The following is an 18,478-nucleotide window of genomic DNA, read 5'->3' as shown; positions in this document are numbered from 1 at the left end:
ACAGATTCTCTGTCTGTGTCTCTAACACATGTTGGCACCTCACTCTAGGACACACTAGTCCCACTAACTCCCTTGCACATAAGAGTAGCTTCCTGTCTGACAGGGAAGGAACGCTATTCGCTCCCTGACAGGCGTCAGTAGCTTCGATTCGACCACACGTCGGGGCTTATGCCCCGATGTACGACAGTTTACCACGGCAGTCTGTTGTTCTTTGACACACGACGAGAGGATCTCCCCCCCCCCCCCCCTCTCAACAATGATAAACGAAAACGCCCGACTCGTCCCTTAACATCAAAGCCGTTCACTTTCAAACGACTATCTCATCAGCTGACGTGCGTCTGCATCTCATATCCTGGCGCATTGGCAGGTCCCTTCCTGATACACGGCGGCAGACCGCTCCAAGACAGACGAAGACGCCTGAGACGTCATTCCCTGACACACAACAGTGATTTCCTTACTGCCAAGCGTCGGGTTAACTCACTCCTCTGTCTCTGTCTCTCTGTCTCTCTCTCTCTCTCTCTCTCTCTCTCTCTCTCTCTCTCTCTCTCTCCCTCCCTCCCTCCCTAGAGTGCTACGGCAACTCACTCCCTGACACAAAACTATGGCCTCCCGGCTAATAACACCCTGGGAGCATAGCGCTCCCTGAAGAATCAAATGCTCCCTATACTGCCACAAACCGGAGGGAGGGTCCCAGTCTGCCACATACCGTCATGTCAATCATTTATGTCGGTGGTTCACGCCTCGACTCGACGAAGGTTTACCCCAATACGAAACTTACACGTTAAGGAGGTACCACCCTCCTTGAGGCAAGACGCTTGAGTGCTCTCATGACGGCTTCCTGAGACCATGTAATGTCACTTTCCATTAGATGTAGCAAATAAAGTGACGAACGGATCTCCTCCCTCATGTTGGCTCAGTCATTTGTCCCTCTGAAACATTATGATTTTAACGTTAATTATAGTGGTTCGGTAGGATTTATATCATTTATGGTGTATGAAAAGTACATCATTAACCTTTGGTTATCCACATGAATTTCTTGTTACCATAACTATGACGTTCTAAGTCTTTGAACAGCAACGTATCACTAACTTCTTACCTGGTACAGTTTCTCCTCCAGCAGTGAACCTTGCCATGAGAGTTCGATACACACATCTCCTCCGTGAACTCTACTTCAGACGAGAATCTAAGTTTCACTCGGAATGTGTGCTGTTTCCTCTCGGGAGTTCTGTGGTGAGTTCCTTTGTCGTGCAAAATTCGCCTGCCGCTCAACGTGGAGACGTCTTATGCCCATCACGTTCGCTGGAGGGAGTTGCCTCTGCCAGCAGTAAAACACAACCATGTTCACAAGGAATGGACACACTCTGTTACCTAATTTCATAATTCTTTTACATAATCTACATATTTCTAATATGAAAATGTGGTTACATTAATATTTCCAGATATATTGCATATTTCATTATTATCAAAACTTAGCTATACCCATATATACTTACCCGCGAACAGAGACGTTGGATTTGGCTGCTAATAAACTCTGATGCAGATATTTCATTCTCTATGCATCATTCATCGTTGCTGCCATGTTCCACTCCTTTTCACACACACTTATAACTTACATTAAGTCGTTAGGGTTACCGCTCTCCACCATCTTCTATTCCACTTCATGGTGCTGGAGGACAGGACAACTTCATGTGCGATGCCCAGTATGGAGAACACATTATCAACGAGTGATCATGCGACCTCTCATCTCTCCTATTCACCCTAGCCTACCTCACCGCGATCCAGTAGACGAGCTACCGTTCCCCGGCCAGCTGACCCTAGCCTTCCTCACCATAACTCAGTACAGAACTTACCACTCACCTGCCATTTCTGAGCCACCGCTTCGAGGCTGACCGAACCTACCCCATGTTGTTTGAATATTTCCAATCGTTAGGTATGCGCACTGATAACTACCTTGGGCTAATAATAATAATAATGACCAAAATAAAAAGCTCATCGTGTAGATAGGGAAACAAGATTGTCTTCGGAAATGTGTATGAGGACAAGAGGATGATGATAGGTCAGAAAGGTGATAGCACTGGTATAAGGAAGGTTGAGTTGATCAGATAGAACATGGTTCGAGGACATCAATCTCATCTTCCTCGCATACCTGTGGCAGTCACCGACGCCTCTACCATCCGCTGAGGTCTGGTGGACGGGGGCAGCTACACCAGGACACCCAGGGCCCCGACAAGCAAACCGCAGCCAACCGTCACCCACAAGCACACAGACGGGTATGTGCACTCGCCAGCCCAAGGACCGACACCAGATGGACACGGCGGGCTGCTGATCTGAGCCTGTGCACATCCTGTAAAGGGTATGGGTCCAGGTTAGGGCTTTTACGGAGAGCACTCGCACTTTGACACCAACCATGCTCCACGCCAGTTGAGAGTGGCAGATGTTACTTGCACGGTTAGATCCCGTACGCCCCTAAGGACTTCCGGGGTGCCGTAATAGCTGCACTTGTCTTCATGTGCAGCTGAAAGCGCGAAGCTGACACCAGAGACCTGTGTACCGATGACGAAGGTCTCTGACCCTCTGGAAGCCACAATACATGACTAACTCCCTGATACACAACGCTGGCTTCCTGCCTCACACTACTACAGTAGCGACAGCACAAAACCGCTGCTCACGCTGACAGATTCTCTGGCTCTGTCTCTAGCACATGTTGGCACCTCACTCTAGGACACACTAGTCCCAATAACTCCCTTGCACATAAGGGCGGCTTCCTGTCTGACGGGGGAGGAATGCTACTCACTCCTTGACAGGCGTCAGTAGCTTCGATTCGACCACACGTCGGGGGCTTTTGCCCCGATGTACGACAGTTTACTACAGCGGTCTGTTGTTCTCTGGCACACGACGAGAGGTTCTCCCCCCCTCAAAAATGACTAACAAAAACGCCCGACTCGTCCCTTAACATCAAAGCACTCACTTTCAAACGACCATCTAAAAGCTGACATGCGTCTGCACCTCATGTCCTGGTGCATTGGCAAGTACCTTCCTGATACAGGGCGGCAGATCGCTCCAAGACAGACGAAGATGCCTGACATGTCATTCCCTGACACACAATAGTGTCGTCCTCACTGTAAAGCGTCGGGTTTACTTCCTCTCTCTCTCTCTCTCTCTCTCTCTCTCTCTCTCTCTCTCTCTCTCTCTCTCTCTCCCTAGAGTGCTACGGCAACTCACTCCCTGACACAAAACTATGGCCTCCCGGCTAATAACACCCTGGGAGCATAGCGCTCCCTGAGGAACCAAATGCTCCCTATACTGACACAAACCGGAGGGAGGGTCCCAGTCTGCCACATACCGTCATGTCAATCATTTATGTCGGTGGTTCACGCCTCGACTCGACGAAGGTTTACCCCAATACGAAACTTACACGTTAAGGAGGTACCACCCTCCTTGAGGCAAGACGCTTGAGTGCTCTCATGACGGCTTCCTGAGACCATGTAATGTCACTTTCCATTAGATGTAGCAAATAAAGTGACGAACGGATCTCCTCCCTCATGTTGGCTCAGTCATTTGTCCCTCTGAAACATTATGATTTTAACGTTAATTATAGTGGTTCGGTAGGAATTATATCATTTATGGTGTATGAAAAGTACATCATTAACCTTTAGTTATCCACATGAATTTCTTGTTACCATAACTATGACGTTCTAAGTCTTTGAACAGCAACGTATCACTAACTTCTTACCTGGTACAGTTCCTCCTCCAGCAGTGAACCTTGCCATGAGAGTTCGATACACACATCTCCTCCGTGAACACTGCTTCAGACCAGAATCTAAGTTTCACTCGGAATGTGTGCTGTTTCCTCTCGGGAGTTCTGTGGTGAGTTCCTTTGTCGTGCAAAATTCGCCTGCCGCTCAACGTGGAGACGTCTTATGCCCATCACGTTCGCTGGAGGGAATTGCCTCTGCCAGCAGTAAAACACAACCATGTTCACAAGGAATGGACACACTCTGTTACCTAATTTCATAATTCTTTTACATAATCTACATATTTCTAATATGAAAATGTGGTTACATTAATATTTCCAGATATATTGCATATTTCATTATTATCAAAACTTAGCTATACCCATATATACTTACCCGCGAACAGAGACGTTGGATTTGGCTGCTAATAAACTCTGATGCAGATATTTCATTCTCTATGCATCATTCATCGTTGCTGCCATGTTCCACTCCTTTTCACACACACTTATAACTTACATTAAGTCGTTAGGGTTACCGCTCTCCACCATCTTCTATTCCACTTCATGGTGCTGGAGGACAGGACAACTTCATGTGCGATGCCCAGTATGGAGAACACATTATCAACGAGTGATCATGCGACCTCTCATCTCTCCTATTCACCCTAGCCTACCTCACCGCGATCCAGTAGACGAGCTACCGTTCCCCGGCCAGCTGACCCTAGCCTTCCTCACCATAACTCAGTACAGAACTTACCACTCACCTGCCATTTCTGAGCCACCGCTTCGAGGCTGACCGAACCTACCCCATGTTGTTTGAATATTTCCAATCGTTAGGTATGCGCACTGATAACTACCTCGGGCTAATAATAATAATAATGACCAAAATAAAAAGCTCATCGTGTAGATAGGGAAACAAGATTGTCTTCGGAAATGTGTATGAGGACAAGAGGATGATGATAGGTCAGAAAGGTGATAGCACTGGTATAAGGAAGGTTGAGTTGATCAGATAGAACATGGTTCGAGGACATCAATCTCATCTTCCTCGCATACCTGTGGCAGTCACCGACGCCTCTACCATCGCTGAGGTCTGGTGGACGGGGGCAGCTACACCAGGACACCCACGGCCCCGACAAGCAAACCGCAGCCAACCGTCACCCACAAGCACACAGAGGGGTATGTGCACTCGCCAGCCCAAGGACCGACACCAGATGGACACGGCGGGCTGCTGATCTGAGCCTGTGCACATCCTGTAAAGGGTATGGGTCCAGGTTAGGGCTTTTACGGAGAGCACTCGCACTTTGACACCAACCATGCTCCACGCCAGTTGAGAGTGGCAGATGTTACTTGCACGGTTAGATCCCGTACGCCCCTAAGGACTTCCGGGGTGCCGTAATAGCTGCACTTGTCTTCATGTGCAGCTGAAAGCGCGAAGCTGACACCAGAGACCTGTGTACCGATGACGAAGGTCTCTGACCCTCTGGAAGCCACAATACATGACTAACTCCCTGATACACAACGCTGGCTTCCTGCCTCACACTACTACAGTAGCGACAGCACAAAACCGCTGCTCACGCTGACAGATTCTCTGGCTCTGTCTCTAGCACATGTTGGCACCTCACTCTAGGACACACTAGTCCCACTAACTCCCTGGCACACAAGGGCGGCTTCCTGTCTGACGGGGGAGGAACGCTACTCACTCCCTGACAGGCGTCAGTAGCTTCGATTCGACCACACGTCGGGGGCTTATGCCCCGATGTACGACAGTTTACCACGGCGGTCTGTTGTTCTCTGGCACACGACGAGAGGTTCTCTCCCCCCCCCCCTCAACAATGACAAACAACAACGCCCGACTCGTCCCTTAACATCAAAGCCGTTCACTTTCAAACGACCATCTCACCAGCTGACATGCGTCTGCATCTCATATCCTGGCGCATTGGCACGTCCCTTCCTGATACACGGCGGCAGATCGCTCCAAGACAGACGAAGACGCCTGACACGTCATTCCCTGACACACAACAGTGTCTTCCTCACTGCCAAGCGTCGGGTTTACTCCCTCCTCTCTCTCTCTCTCCCTCCCTAGAGTGCTACGGCAACTCACTCCCTGACACAAAACTATGGCCTCCCGGCTAATAACACCCTGGGAGCATAGCGCTCCCTGAAGAACCAAATGCTCCCTATACTGCCACAAACCGGAGGGAGGGTCCCAGTCTGCCACATACCGTCATGTCAGTCATTTATGTCGGTGGTTCACGCCTCGACTCGACGAAGGTTTACCCCAATACGAAACTTACACGTTAAGGAGGTACCACCCTCCTTGAGGCAAGACGCTTGAGTGCTCTCATGACGGCTTCCTGAGACCATGTAATGTCACTTTCCATTAGATGTAGCAAATAAAGTGACGAACGGATCTCCTCCCTCATGTTGGCTCAGTCATTCGTCCCTCTGAAACATTATGATTTTTAACGTTAATTTTAGTGGTTCGGTAGGATTTATATCATTTATGGTGTATGAAAAGTACATCATTAACCTTTAGTTATCCACATGAATTTCTTGTTACCATAACTATGACGTTCTAAGTCTTTGAACAGCAACGTATCACTAACTTCTTACCTGGTACAGTTCCTCCTCCAGCAGTAACCTTGCCATGAGACTTGGATACACACATCTCCTCCGTGAACACTGCTTCAGACCAGAATCTAAGTTTCACTCGGAATGTGTGCTGTTTCCTCTCGGGAGTTCTGTGGTGAGTTCCTTTGTCGTGCAAAATTCGCCTGCCGCTCAACGTGGAGACGTCTTATGCCCATCACGTTCGCTGGAGGGAATTGTCTCTGCCAGCAGTAAAACACAACCATGTACACAAGGAATGGACACGCTCTGTTACCTAATTTCATTATTCTTTTACATAATCTACATATTTTCAATATGAAAATGTTGTTACATTAACATTTCCACATTTATTACATATTTCATTATTATCAAAACTCAGCTATACCCATATATACTTGCCCTTGAACAGAGACGTTGGATTTGGCTGCTAATAAACTCTGATGCAGATATTTCACTCTCTATGCATCATTCATCGTTGCTGGTATGTTCCACTCCTTTTCACACACACTTATAATGTACATTAAGTTGTTAGGGTTAACGCTCTCCACCATCTTCTATTCCACTTCATGGTGCTGGAGGACAGGATAACTTCATGTGCGATGCCAAGTATGGAGAACACATTATCAACGAGAGTGATCAGGCGACCTCCCATCTCTCCTATTCATCCTAGCCTACCTCACCGCGATCCAGTAGACGAGGTACCGTTCCCCGGCCAGCTGACCCTAGCCTACCTCACCATAACTCAGTACAGAACTTACCACTCACCTGCCATTTCTGAGCCACCGCTTCGAGGCTGACCGAACGTACCCCATGGTGTTTGAATATTTCCAATCGTTAGGTATGCGCACTGATAACTACCTTGGGCTAATGATAATAATAGTAATGACCAAAATAAAAAGCTCATCGTGTAGATAGGGAAACAAGATTGTCTTCGGAAATGTGTATGAGGACAAGAGGATGATGATAGGTCAGAAAGGTGATAGCACTGGTATAAGGAAGGTTGAGTTGATCAGATAGAACATGGTTCGAGGACATCAATCTCATCTTCCTCGCATACCTGTGGCAGTCACCGACGCCTCTACCATCCGCTGAGGTCTGGTGGACGGGGCAGCTATACCAGGACACCCAGGCCCCGACAAGCAAACCGCAGCCAACCGTCACCCACAAGCACACAGAGGGGTATGTGCACTCGCCAGCCCAAGGACCGACACCAGATGGACACGGCGGGCTGCTGATCTGAGCCTGTGCACATCCTGTAAAGGGTATGGGTCCAGGTTAGGGCTTTTACGGAGAGCACTCGCACTTTGACACCAACCATGCTCCACGCCAGTTGAGAGTGGCAGATGTTACTTGCACGGTTAGATCCCGTACGCCCCTAAGGACTTCCGGGGTGCCGTAATAGCTGCACTTGTCTTCATGTGCAGCTGAAAGCGCGAAGCTGACACCAGAGACCTGTGTACCGATGACGAAGGTCTCTGACCCTCTGGAAGCCACAATACATGACTAACGCCCTGATACACAACGCTGGCTTCCTGCCTCACACTACTACAGTAGCGACAGCACAAAACCGCTGCTCACGCTGACAGATTCTCTGGCTCTGTCTCTAGCACATGTTGGCACCTCACTCTAGGACACACTAGTCCCAATAACTCCCTGGCACACAAGGGCGGCTTCCTGTCTGACGAGGGAGGAACGCTACTCACTCCCTGACAGGCGTCAGTAGCTTCGATTCGACCACACGTCGGGGGCTTATGCCCCGATGTACGACAGTTTACCACGGCGGTCTGTTGTTCTCTGGCACACGACGAGAGGTTCTCCCCCCCCCTCCCTCAACAATGACAAACAACAACGCCCGACTCGTCCCTTAACATCAAAGCCGTTCACTTTCAAACGACCATCTCACCAGCTGACATGCGTCTTCACCTCATATCCTGGCGCATTGGCAGGTCCCTTCTTGATACACGGCAACAGATCGCTCCAAGACAGACGAAGACGCCTGACACGTCATTCTCTGACACAAAACTATGGCCTCCCGTCTAATAATACCCTGGGAGCATAGCGCTCTCTGAGGAACCAAATGATCCCTATACTGACACAAACCGGAGGGAGGGTCCCAGTCTGCTACATACCGTCATGCGTCATTCATCGTTGCTGCCATGCTCCACTCCTTTTCACATACACTTATGATTTAAATTAAGTCATTAGGGTTACCGTTCTCTCACACCATCTTCTATTCCAATTCATGGTGCTGGAGGACAGGACAACTTCATGTGTGATGTCCAGTATGGAGAACACATTATCAACGAAAGTGATCAGGCGACCTCTCATCTCTCCTATTCCACCTAGCCTACCTCACCGCGATCCAGTAGAGAGCTACCGTTCCCCGGCCAGCCGACCCTAGCCTTCCTCACCATAACTCAGTACAGAAGCTACCACTCACCTGCCATTTCTGAGCCACCGCTTCGAGGCTGACCGAACCTACCCCATGTTGTTTGAATATTTCCAATCGTTAGGTATGCGCACTGATAACTACCTCGGGCTAATAATAATATAATGACCAAAATAAAAAGCTCATCGTGTAGATAGGGAAACAAGATTGTCTTCGGAAATGTGTATGAGGACAAGAGGATGATGATAGGTCAGAAAGGTGATAGCACTGGTATAAGGAAGGTTGAGTTGATCAGATAGAACACGGTTCGAGGACATCAATCTCATCTTCCTCGCATACCTGTGGCAGTCACCGACGCCTCTACCATCCGCTGAGGTCTGGTGGACGGGGGCAGCTACACCAGGACACCCACGGCCCCGACAAGCAAACCGCAGCCAACCGTCACCCACAAGCACACAGAGGGGTATGTGCACTCGCCAGCCCAAGGACCGACACCAGATGGACACGGCGGGCTGCTGATCTGAGCCTGTGCACATCCTGTAAAGGGTATGGGTCCAGGTTAGGGCTTTTACGGAGAGCACTCGCACTTTGACACCAACCATGCTCCACGCCAGTTGAGAGTGGCAGATGTTACTTGCACGGTTAGATCCCGTACGCCCCTAAGGACTTCCGGGGTGCCGTAATAGCTGCACTTGTCTTCATGTGCAGCTGAAAGCGCGAAGCTGACACCAGAGACCTGTGTACCGATGACGAAGGTCTCTGACCCTCTGGAAGCCACAATACATGACTAACTCCCTGACTACACAAGGCTGGCTTCCTGCCTCACACTACTACAGTAGCGACAGCACAAAACCGCTGCTCACGCTGACAGATTCTCTGGCTCTGTCTCTAGCACATGTTGGCACCTCACTCTAGGACACACTAGTCCCACTAACTCCGTGGCAGACAAGTGCGGCTTCCTGTCTGCCGGGGGAGGAAAGCTACTCACTCTCTGACAGAGGTCAGTAGCTTCGATTCGACCACACGTCGGGGGCTTATGCCCCCAATGTACGACAGTTTACCACGGCGGTCTGTTGTTCTCTGGCACACGACGAGAGGTTCTCCCCCCCCCCACCCTTCCCCCTCAACAATGACAAATAAAAACGCCCGACTCGTCCCTAAACATCAAAGCCGTTCACTTTCAAACGACCATCTCACCAGCTGACATGCGTTTGCACCTCATATCCTGGCGCATTGGCACGTCCCTTCCTGATACACGGCGGCAGATCGCTCCAAGACAGACGAAGACGCCTGACACGTCATTCCCTGACACACAACAGTGTCTTCCTCACCGCCAAGCGTCGGGTTTACTCCCCCCCCTCTCTCTCTCTCTCTCTCTCTCTCTCTCTCTCTCTCTCTCTCCCTAGAGTTCTACGGTAACTCACTCCCTGACACAAAACTATGGCCTCCCGGCTAATAACACCCTGGGAGCACAGCGCTCCCTGAGGAACCAAATGCTCCCTATACTGACACAAACCGGAGGGAGGGTCCCAGTCTGCCACATACCGTCATGTCAGTCATTTATGTCGGTGGTTCACGCCTCGACTCGACGAAGGTTTACCCCAATACGAAACTTACACGTTAAGGAGGTACCACCCTCCTTGAGGCAAGACGCTTGAGTGCTCTCATGACGGCTTCCTGAGACCATGTAGTGTCACTTTCCATTAGATGTAGCAGGTAAAGTGACGAACGGATCTCCTCCCTCATGTTGGCTCAGTCATTTGTCCCTCTGAAACATTATGATTTTAACGTTAATTATAGTGGTTCGGTAGGAATTATATCATTTATGGTGTATGAAAAGTACATCATTAACCTTTGGTTATCCACATGAATTTCTTGTTACCATAACTATGACGTTCTAAGTCTTTGAACAGCAACGTATCACTAACTTCTTACCTGGTACAGTTTCTCCTCCAGCAGTGAACCTTGCCATGAGAGTTCGATACACACATCTCCTCCGTGAACACTGCTTCAGACCAGAATCTAAGTTTCACTCGGAATGTGTGCTGTTTCCTCTCGGGAGTTCTGTGGTGAGTTCCTTTGTCGTGCAAAATTCGCCTGCCGCTCAACGGGGAGACGTCTTATGCCCATCACGTTCGCTGGAGGGAATTGCCTCTGCCAGCAGTAAAACACAACCATGTTCACAAGGAATGGACACACTCTGTTACCTAATTTCATAATTCTTTTCCATAATCTACATATTTCTAATATGAAAATGTGGTTACATTAATATTTCCAGATATATTGCATATTTCATTATTATCAAAACTTAGCTATACCCATATATACTTACCCGCGAACAGAGACGTTGGATTTGGCTGCTAATAAACTCTGATGCAGATATTTCATTCTCTATGCATCATTCATCGTTGCTGCCATGTTCCACTCCTTTTCACACACACTTATAACTTACATTAAGTCGTTAGGGTTACCGCTCTCCACCATCTTCTATTCCACTTCATGGTGCTGGAGGACAGGACAACTTCATGTGCGATGCCCAGTATGGAGAACACATTATCAACGAGTGATCATGCGACCTCTCATCTCTCCTATTCACCCTAGCCTACCTCACCGACGATCCAGTAGACGAGCTACCGTTCCCCGGCCAGCTGACCCTAGCCTTCCTCACCATAACTCAGTACAGAACTTACCACTCACCTGCCATTTCTGAGCCACCGCTTCGAGGCTGACCGACCTACCCAATGGTGTTTGAATATTTCCAATCGTTAGGTATGCGCACTGATAACTACCTTGGGCTAATAATAATAATAATGACCAAAATAAAAAGCTCATCGTGTAGATAGGGAAACAAGATTGTCTTCGGAAATGTGTATGAGGACAAGAGGATGATGATAGGTCAGAAAGGTGATAGCACTGGTATAAGGAAGGTTGAGTTGATCAGATAGAACATGGTTCAACGACATCAATCTCATCTTCCTCGCATACCTGTGGCAGTCACCGACGCCTCTACCATCCGCTGAGGTCTGTTGGAGAGGGGCAGCTACAACAGGACACCCACGGTCCCGACAAGCAAACCGCAGCCAACCGTCACCCACAAGCACACAGAGGGGTATGTGCATTCGCCAGCCCAAGGACCGACACCAGATGGACACGGCGGGCTGCTGATCTTAGCCTGTGCACATCCTGTAAAGGGTATGGGTCCAGGTTAGGGCTTTTACGGAGAGTACTCGCACTTTGACACCAACCATGCTCCACGCCAGTTGAGAGTGGTAGATCTTACTTGCACGGTTAGATCCCGTACGCCCCTAAGGACTTCCGGAGTGCCGTAATAGCTGCACTTGTCTTCATGTGCAGCTGAAAGCGCGAAGCTGACACCAGAGACCTGTGTACCGATGACGAAGGTCTCTGACCCTCTGGAAGCCACAAAACATGACTAACTCCCTACTACACAAGGCTGGCTTCCCTGCCTCACACTACTACAGTAGCGACAGCACAAAACCGCTGCTCACACTGACAGATTCTCTGGCTCTGTCTCTAGCACATGTTGGCGCCTTACTCTAGGACACACTAGTCCCACTAACTCCGTGGCAGACAAGTGCGGCTTCCTGTCTGCCGGGGGACGAAAGCTACTCACTCTCTGACAGAGGTCAGTAGCTTCGATTCGACCACACGTCGGGGGCTTATGCCCCAATGTACGACAGTTTACCACGGCTGTCTGTTGTTGTCTGGCACACGACGAGAGGTTCTCCCCCCCCCCCCCACCCTTCCACCTCAACAATGACAAATAAAAACGCCCGACTCGTCCCTTAACATCAAAGCCGTTCACTTTCAAACGACCATCTCACCAGCTGACATGCGTTTGCACCTCATATCCTGGCGCATTGGCACGTCCCTTCCTGATACACGGCGGCAGATCGCTCCAAGACAGACGAAGACGCCTGACACGTCATTCTCTGACACACAACAGTGTCTTCCTCACTGCCAAGCGTCAGGTTTACTCCCTCCTCTCTCTCCTCCCTCCTTAGAGTGCTACGGCAAATCACTCCCTGACGAAAAAACTATGGCATCCCGGCTAATAACACCCTGCGAGCATAGCGCTCCCTGAGGAACCAGATTCTCCCTATACTGACACAAACCGGAGGGAGGGTCCCAGTCTGCCACATACCGTCATGTCAGTCATTTATGTCGGTGGTTCACGCCTCGACTCGACGAAGGTTTACCCCAATACGAAACTTACACGTTAAAGAGGTACCACCCTCCTTGAGGCAAGACGCTTGAGTGCTCTCATGACGGCTTCCTGAGACCATGTAATGTCACTTTCCATTAGATGTAGCAAATAAAGTGACGAACAGATCTCCTCCCTCATGTTGGCTCAGTCATTTGTCCTTCTGAAGCATTATGATTTTAACGTTAATTATAGTGGTTCGGTAGGATTTATATCATTTATAGTGTATGAAAATTACATCATTAACCTTTGGTTATCCACAAGAATTCCTTGTTGCCATAACTATGACGTTCTAAGTCTTTGAACAGCAACGTATCACTAACTTCTTACCTGGTACAGTTTCTCCTCCAGCAGTGAACCTTGCCATGAGAGTTCGATACACACATCTCCTCCGTGAACACTGCTTCAGACCAGAATCTAAGTTTCACTCGGAATGTGTGCTGTTTCCTCTCGGGAGTTCTGTGGTGAGTTCCTTTGTCGTGAAAAATTCGCCTGCCGCTCAACGGGGAGACGTCTTATGCCCATCACGTTCGCTGGAGGGAATTGCCTCTGCCAGCAGTAAAACACAACCATGTTCACAAGGAATGGACACACTCTGTTACCTAATTTCATAATTCTTTTACATAATCTACATATTTTCAATATGAAAATGTGGTTACATTAATATTTCCAGATATATTGCATATTTCATTATTATCAAAACTTAGCTATACCCATATATACTTACCCGCGAACAGAGACGTTGGATTTGGCTGCTAATAAACTCTGATGCAGATATTTCATTCTCTATGCATCATTCATCTTTGCTGCCATGTTCCACTCCTTTTCACACACACATAACTTACATTAATTCGTTAGGGTTACCGCTCTCCGCCGTCTTCTATTCCACTTCATAGTGCTGGAGGACAAGACAACTTCATGTGCGATGCCCTGAATGGAAAACACATTATCAAGTGAACACATTATCGAGTGATCATCTCATCTCTCCTATTCACCCTAGCCTACCTCACCGCGATCCAATAGACGAGCTACCGTTCCCCGGCCAGCTGACCCTAGCCTTCCTCACCATAACTCAGTACAGAACTTACCACTCACCTGCCATTTCTGAGCCACCGCTTCGAGGCTGACCGAACCTACCCCATGTTGTTTGAATATTTCCAATCGTTAGGTATGCGCACTGATAACTACCTCGGGCTAATAATAATAATAATGACCAAAATAAAAAGCTCATCGTGTAGATAGGGAAACAAGATTGTCTTCGGAAATGTGTATGAGGACAAGAGGATGATGATAGGTCAGAAAGGTGATAGCACTGGTATAAGGAAGGTTGAGTTGATCAGATAGAACATGGTTCGAGGACATCAATCTCATCTTCCTCGCATACCTGTGGCAGTCACCGACGCCTCTACCATCCGCTGAGGTCTGTTGGAGAGGGGCAGCTACAACAGGACACCCACGGTCCCGACAAGCAAACCGCAGCCAACCGTCACCCACAAGCACACAGAGGGGTATGTGCATTCGCCAGCCCAAGGACCGACACCAGATGGACACGGCGGGCTGCTGATCTTAGCCTGTGCACATCCTGTAAAGGGTATGGGTACAGGTTAGGGCTTTTACGGAGAGTACTCGCACTTTGACACCAACCATGCTCCACGCCAGTTGAGAGTGGTAGATCTTACTTGCACGGTTAGATCCCGTACGCCCCTAAGGACTTCCGGAGTGCCGTAATAGCTGCACTTGTCTTCATGTGCAGCTGAAAGCGCGAAGCTGACACCAGAGGCCTGTGTACCGATGACGAAGGTCTCTGACCCTCTGGAAGCCACAAAACATGACTAACTCCCTACTACACAAGGCTGGCTTCCCGCCTCACACTAATACTACAGTAGCGACAGCACAAAACCGCTGCTCACACTGACAGATTCTCTGGCTCTGTCTCTAGCACATGTTGGCGCCTTACTCTAGGACACACTAGTCCCACTAACTCCGTGGCAGACAAGTGCGGCTTCCTGTCTGCCGGGGGACGAAAGCTACTCACTCTCTGACAGAGGTCAGTAGCTTCGATTCGACCACACGTCGGGGGCTTATGCCCCCAATGTACGACAGTTTACCACGGCTGTCTGTTGTTCTCTGGCACACGACGAGAGGTTCTCCCCCCCCCCACCCTTCCACCTCAACAATGACAAATAAAAACGCCCGACTCGTCCCTTAACATCAAAGCCGTTCACTTTCAAACGACCATCTCACCAGCTGACATGCGTTTGCACCTCATATCCTGGCGCATTGGCACGTCCCTTCCTGATACACGGCGGCAGATCGCTCCAAGACAGACGAAGACGCCTGACACGTCATTCTCTGACACACAACAGTGTCTTCCTCACTGCCAAGCGTCAGGTTTACTCCCTCCTCTCTCTCCCTCCCTAGAGTGCTACGGCAAATCACTCCCTGACGAAAAAACTATGGCATCCCGGCTAATAACACCCTGCGAGCATAGCGCTCCCTGAGGAACCAGATTCTCCCTATACTGACACAAACCGGAGGGAGGGTCCCAGTCTGCCACATACCGTCATGTCAGTCATTTATGTCGGTGGTTCACGCCTCGACTCGACGAAGGTTTACCCCAATACGAAACTTACACGTTAAAGAGGTACCACCCTCCTTGAGGCAAGACGCTTGAGTGCTCTCATGACGGCTTCCTGAGACCATGTAATGTCACTTTCCATTAGATGTAGCAAATAAAGTGACGAACAGATCTCCTCCCTCATGTTGGCTCAGTCATTTGTCCTTCTGAAGCATTATGATTTTAACGTTAATTATAGTGGTTCGGTAGGATTTATATCATTTATAGTGTATGAAAATTACATCATTAACCTTTGGTTATCCACAAGAATTCCTTGTTGCCATAACTATGACGTTCTAAGTCTTTGAACAGCAACGTATCACTAACTTCTTACCTGGTACAGTTCCTACTTCAGCAGTGAACCTTGCCATGAGAGTTCGATACATACATCTCCTCCGTGAACACTGCTTCAGACCAGATTCTATCTAAGTTTCACTCGGAATGTGTGCTGTTTCCTCTCGGGAGTTCTGTGGTGAGTTCCTTTGTCGTAAAAAATTCGCCTGCCGCTATACGGGGAGACGTCTTATGCCCATCACGTTCGCTGGAGGGAATTGCCTCTGCCAGCAGTAAAACACAACCATGTTCACAAGGAATGGACACACTCTGTTACCTAATTTCATAATTCTTTTACATAATCTACATATTTTCAATATGAAAATGTGGTTACATCATTTCCAGATATATTTCATATTTCATTATTATCAAAACTTAACTATACCCATATATACTTACCCGCGAACAGAGATGTTGGATTTGGCTGCTAATAATCTCTGATGCAGATATTTCATTCTCTATGCATCATTCATTGTTGCTACCATGTTCCACTCCTCTTCACACACACTTGTAACTTCCATTAAGTGGTTAGGGTTACCGCTCTCCACCATCTTCTATTCCACTTCATGGTGCTGGAGGACAGGACAACTTCATGTGCGATGCCCAGTATGTAAAACACATTATCAACGAGTGATCATGCGACCTCTCGTCTCTCCTATTCACCCTAGCCTACCTCACCGCGATCCAGTAGACGAGCTACCGTTCCCCGGCCAGCTGACCCTAGCCTTCCTCACCATAACTCAGTACAGAACTTACCACTCACCTACCATTTCTGAGCCACCCCTTCGAGGCTGACCGAACCTACCCCATGTTTGAATATGTGCACTGATAACTACCTTGGGCTAATAATAATAATAATAATGACCAAAATAAAAAGATCATCGTGTAGATAGGGAAACAAGATTGTCTTCGGTAATGTGTATGAGGACAAGAGGATGATAATAGGTCAGAAAGGTGATAGCACTGGTATAAAGAAGGTTGAGTTGATCAGATAGAACATGGTTTAAGGACATCAATCTCATCTTCCTCGCATACCTGTGGCAGTGACCGACGCCTCTACCATCCGCTGAGGTCTGGTGGACGGGGGCAACTACATTAGGACACCCACGGCCCCGACAAGCAAAACGCAGCCAACCGTCACCCACAAGCACACAGAGGGGTATGTGCACTCGCCAGCTCAAGGACCGACACCAGATGGACACGGCGGGCTGCTGATCTTAGCCTGTGCACATCCTGTAAAGGGTATGGGTCCAGGTTAGGGCTTTGACAGAGAGCACTCGCACTTTGACACCAACCATGCTCCACGCCAGTTGAGAGTTGCAGATGTTACTTGCACGGTTAGATCCCGTACGCCCCTAAGGACTTCCGGGGTGCCGTAATAGCTGCATTTGTCTTCATGTGCAGCTGAAAGCGCGAAGCTGACACCAGAGACCTGTGTACCGATGACGAAGGTCTCTGACCCTCTGGAAGCCACAATACATGACTAACTCCCTGATACACAACGCTGGCTTCCTGCCTCACACTACTACAGTAGCGACAGCACAAAACCGCTGCTCACGCTGACAGATTCTCTGGCTCTGTCTCTAGCACATGTTGGCACCTCACTCTAGGACACACTAGTCCCACTAACTCCCTGGCACACAAGGGCGTCTTCCTGTCTGACGGGGGAGGAACGCTAGTCACTCCCTGACAGGCGTCAGTAGCTTCGATTCGACCACACGTCGGGGGCTTATGCCCCGATGTACGACAGTTTACCACGGCGGTCTGTTGTTCTCTGGCACACGACGAGAGGTTCTCCCCCCCCCCCTCAACAATGACAAACAACAACGCCCGACTCGTCCCTTAACATCAAAGCCGTTCACTTTCAAACGACCATCTCACCAGCTGATATGCGTCTGCACCTCATATCCTGGCGCATTGGCACGTCCCTTCCTGATACACGGCGGCAGGTCGCTCCAAGACAGACGAAGACGCCTGACACGTCATTCCCTGACACACAACAGTGTCTTCCTCACTGCCAAGCGTCGGGTTTACTGCCTCCTCGCTCTCTCTCTCCCTCTCCCTCCCTAGAGTGCTACGGCAACTCACTCCCTGACACAAAACTATGGCCTCCCGGCTAATAACACCCTGGGAGCTTAGCGCTCCCTGAGGAACCAGATTCTCCCTATACTGACACAAACCGGAGGGAGGGTCCCAGTCTGCCACATACCGTCATGTCAATCATTTTTGTCTGTGGTTTACGCCTTGACTCGACGAGGGTTACCCCAATACGAAACTTACACATTAAGGAGGTACCACCCTCCTTGAGGCAAGACACTTAAGTGCTCTCATGACGGCTTCCTGAGACCATGTATTTTCACTTTCCATTAGATGTAGCAAATAAAGTGACGAACGGATCTCCTCCCTCATGTTGGCTCAGTCATTTGTCCCTCTGAAACATTATGATTTTAACGTTAATTATAGTGGTTCGGTAGGATTTATATCATTTATGGTGTATGAAAAGTACATCATTAACCTTTGGTTATCCACATGAATTTCTTGTTACCATAACTATGACGTTCTAGGTCTTTGAAC

General features: G+C 48.9%; 2 long non-coding RNA genes across 37 annotated transcripts in view; both read right to left on the bottom strand.

Moving 5' to 3' along the window:
• Window positions 1-502: 502 nt before the first annotated feature.
• Window positions 503-4,767, bottom strand: LOC139748201 (uncharacterized). Its single transcript, XR_011712602.1, has 5 exons — window positions 3,734-4,767; window positions 3,416-3,566; window positions 1,494-2,344; window positions 1,097-1,315; window positions 503-929 (listed from the first exon to the last, which is right to left on the bottom strand). It is a non-coding gene; the product is annotated as an uncharacterized lncRNA (long non-coding RNA).
• Window positions 4,768-9,014: 4,247 nt separating this feature from the next.
• The window catches only part of LOC139748200 (uncharacterized), a 52,173-nt gene continuing 42,709 nt past the window's right edge, over window positions 9,015-18,478 (bottom strand). For 20 of the 36 annotated variants that reach the window (XR_011712569.1, XR_011712566.1, XR_011712565.1 and 17 more), the window contains 6 exons: window positions 16,940-18,335; window positions 16,304-16,476; window positions 15,906-16,128; window positions 14,339-14,536; window positions 13,285-13,884; window positions 12,448-13,117 (listed from right to left, as the gene is read on the bottom strand). This is a non-coding gene — a long non-coding RNA (uncharacterized lncRNA). Of the gene's footprint in view, window positions 9,267-9,555; window positions 10,498-11,681; window positions 11,913-12,447; window positions 13,118-13,284; window positions 13,885-14,338; window positions 14,537-15,587; window positions 15,739-15,905; window positions 16,129-16,303; window positions 16,493-16,939; window positions 18,336-18,478 lie in introns of those variants that run through there. The other 16 variants (XR_011712587.1, XR_011712590.1, XR_011712597.1 and 13 more) reach the window with 14 other exon arrangements.

Source organism: Panulirus ornatus, chromosome 73 (assembly GCF_036320965.1).
Source record: "Panulirus ornatus isolate Po-2019 chromosome 73, ASM3632096v1, whole genome shotgun sequence".
NCBI lineage: Eukaryota > Metazoa > Arthropoda > Malacostraca > Decapoda > Palinuridae > Panulirus > Panulirus ornatus.
The sequence above is the reverse complement of the archived record's forward strand: the minus strand, read 5'-3'. Positions and strand labels throughout refer to the sequence as shown.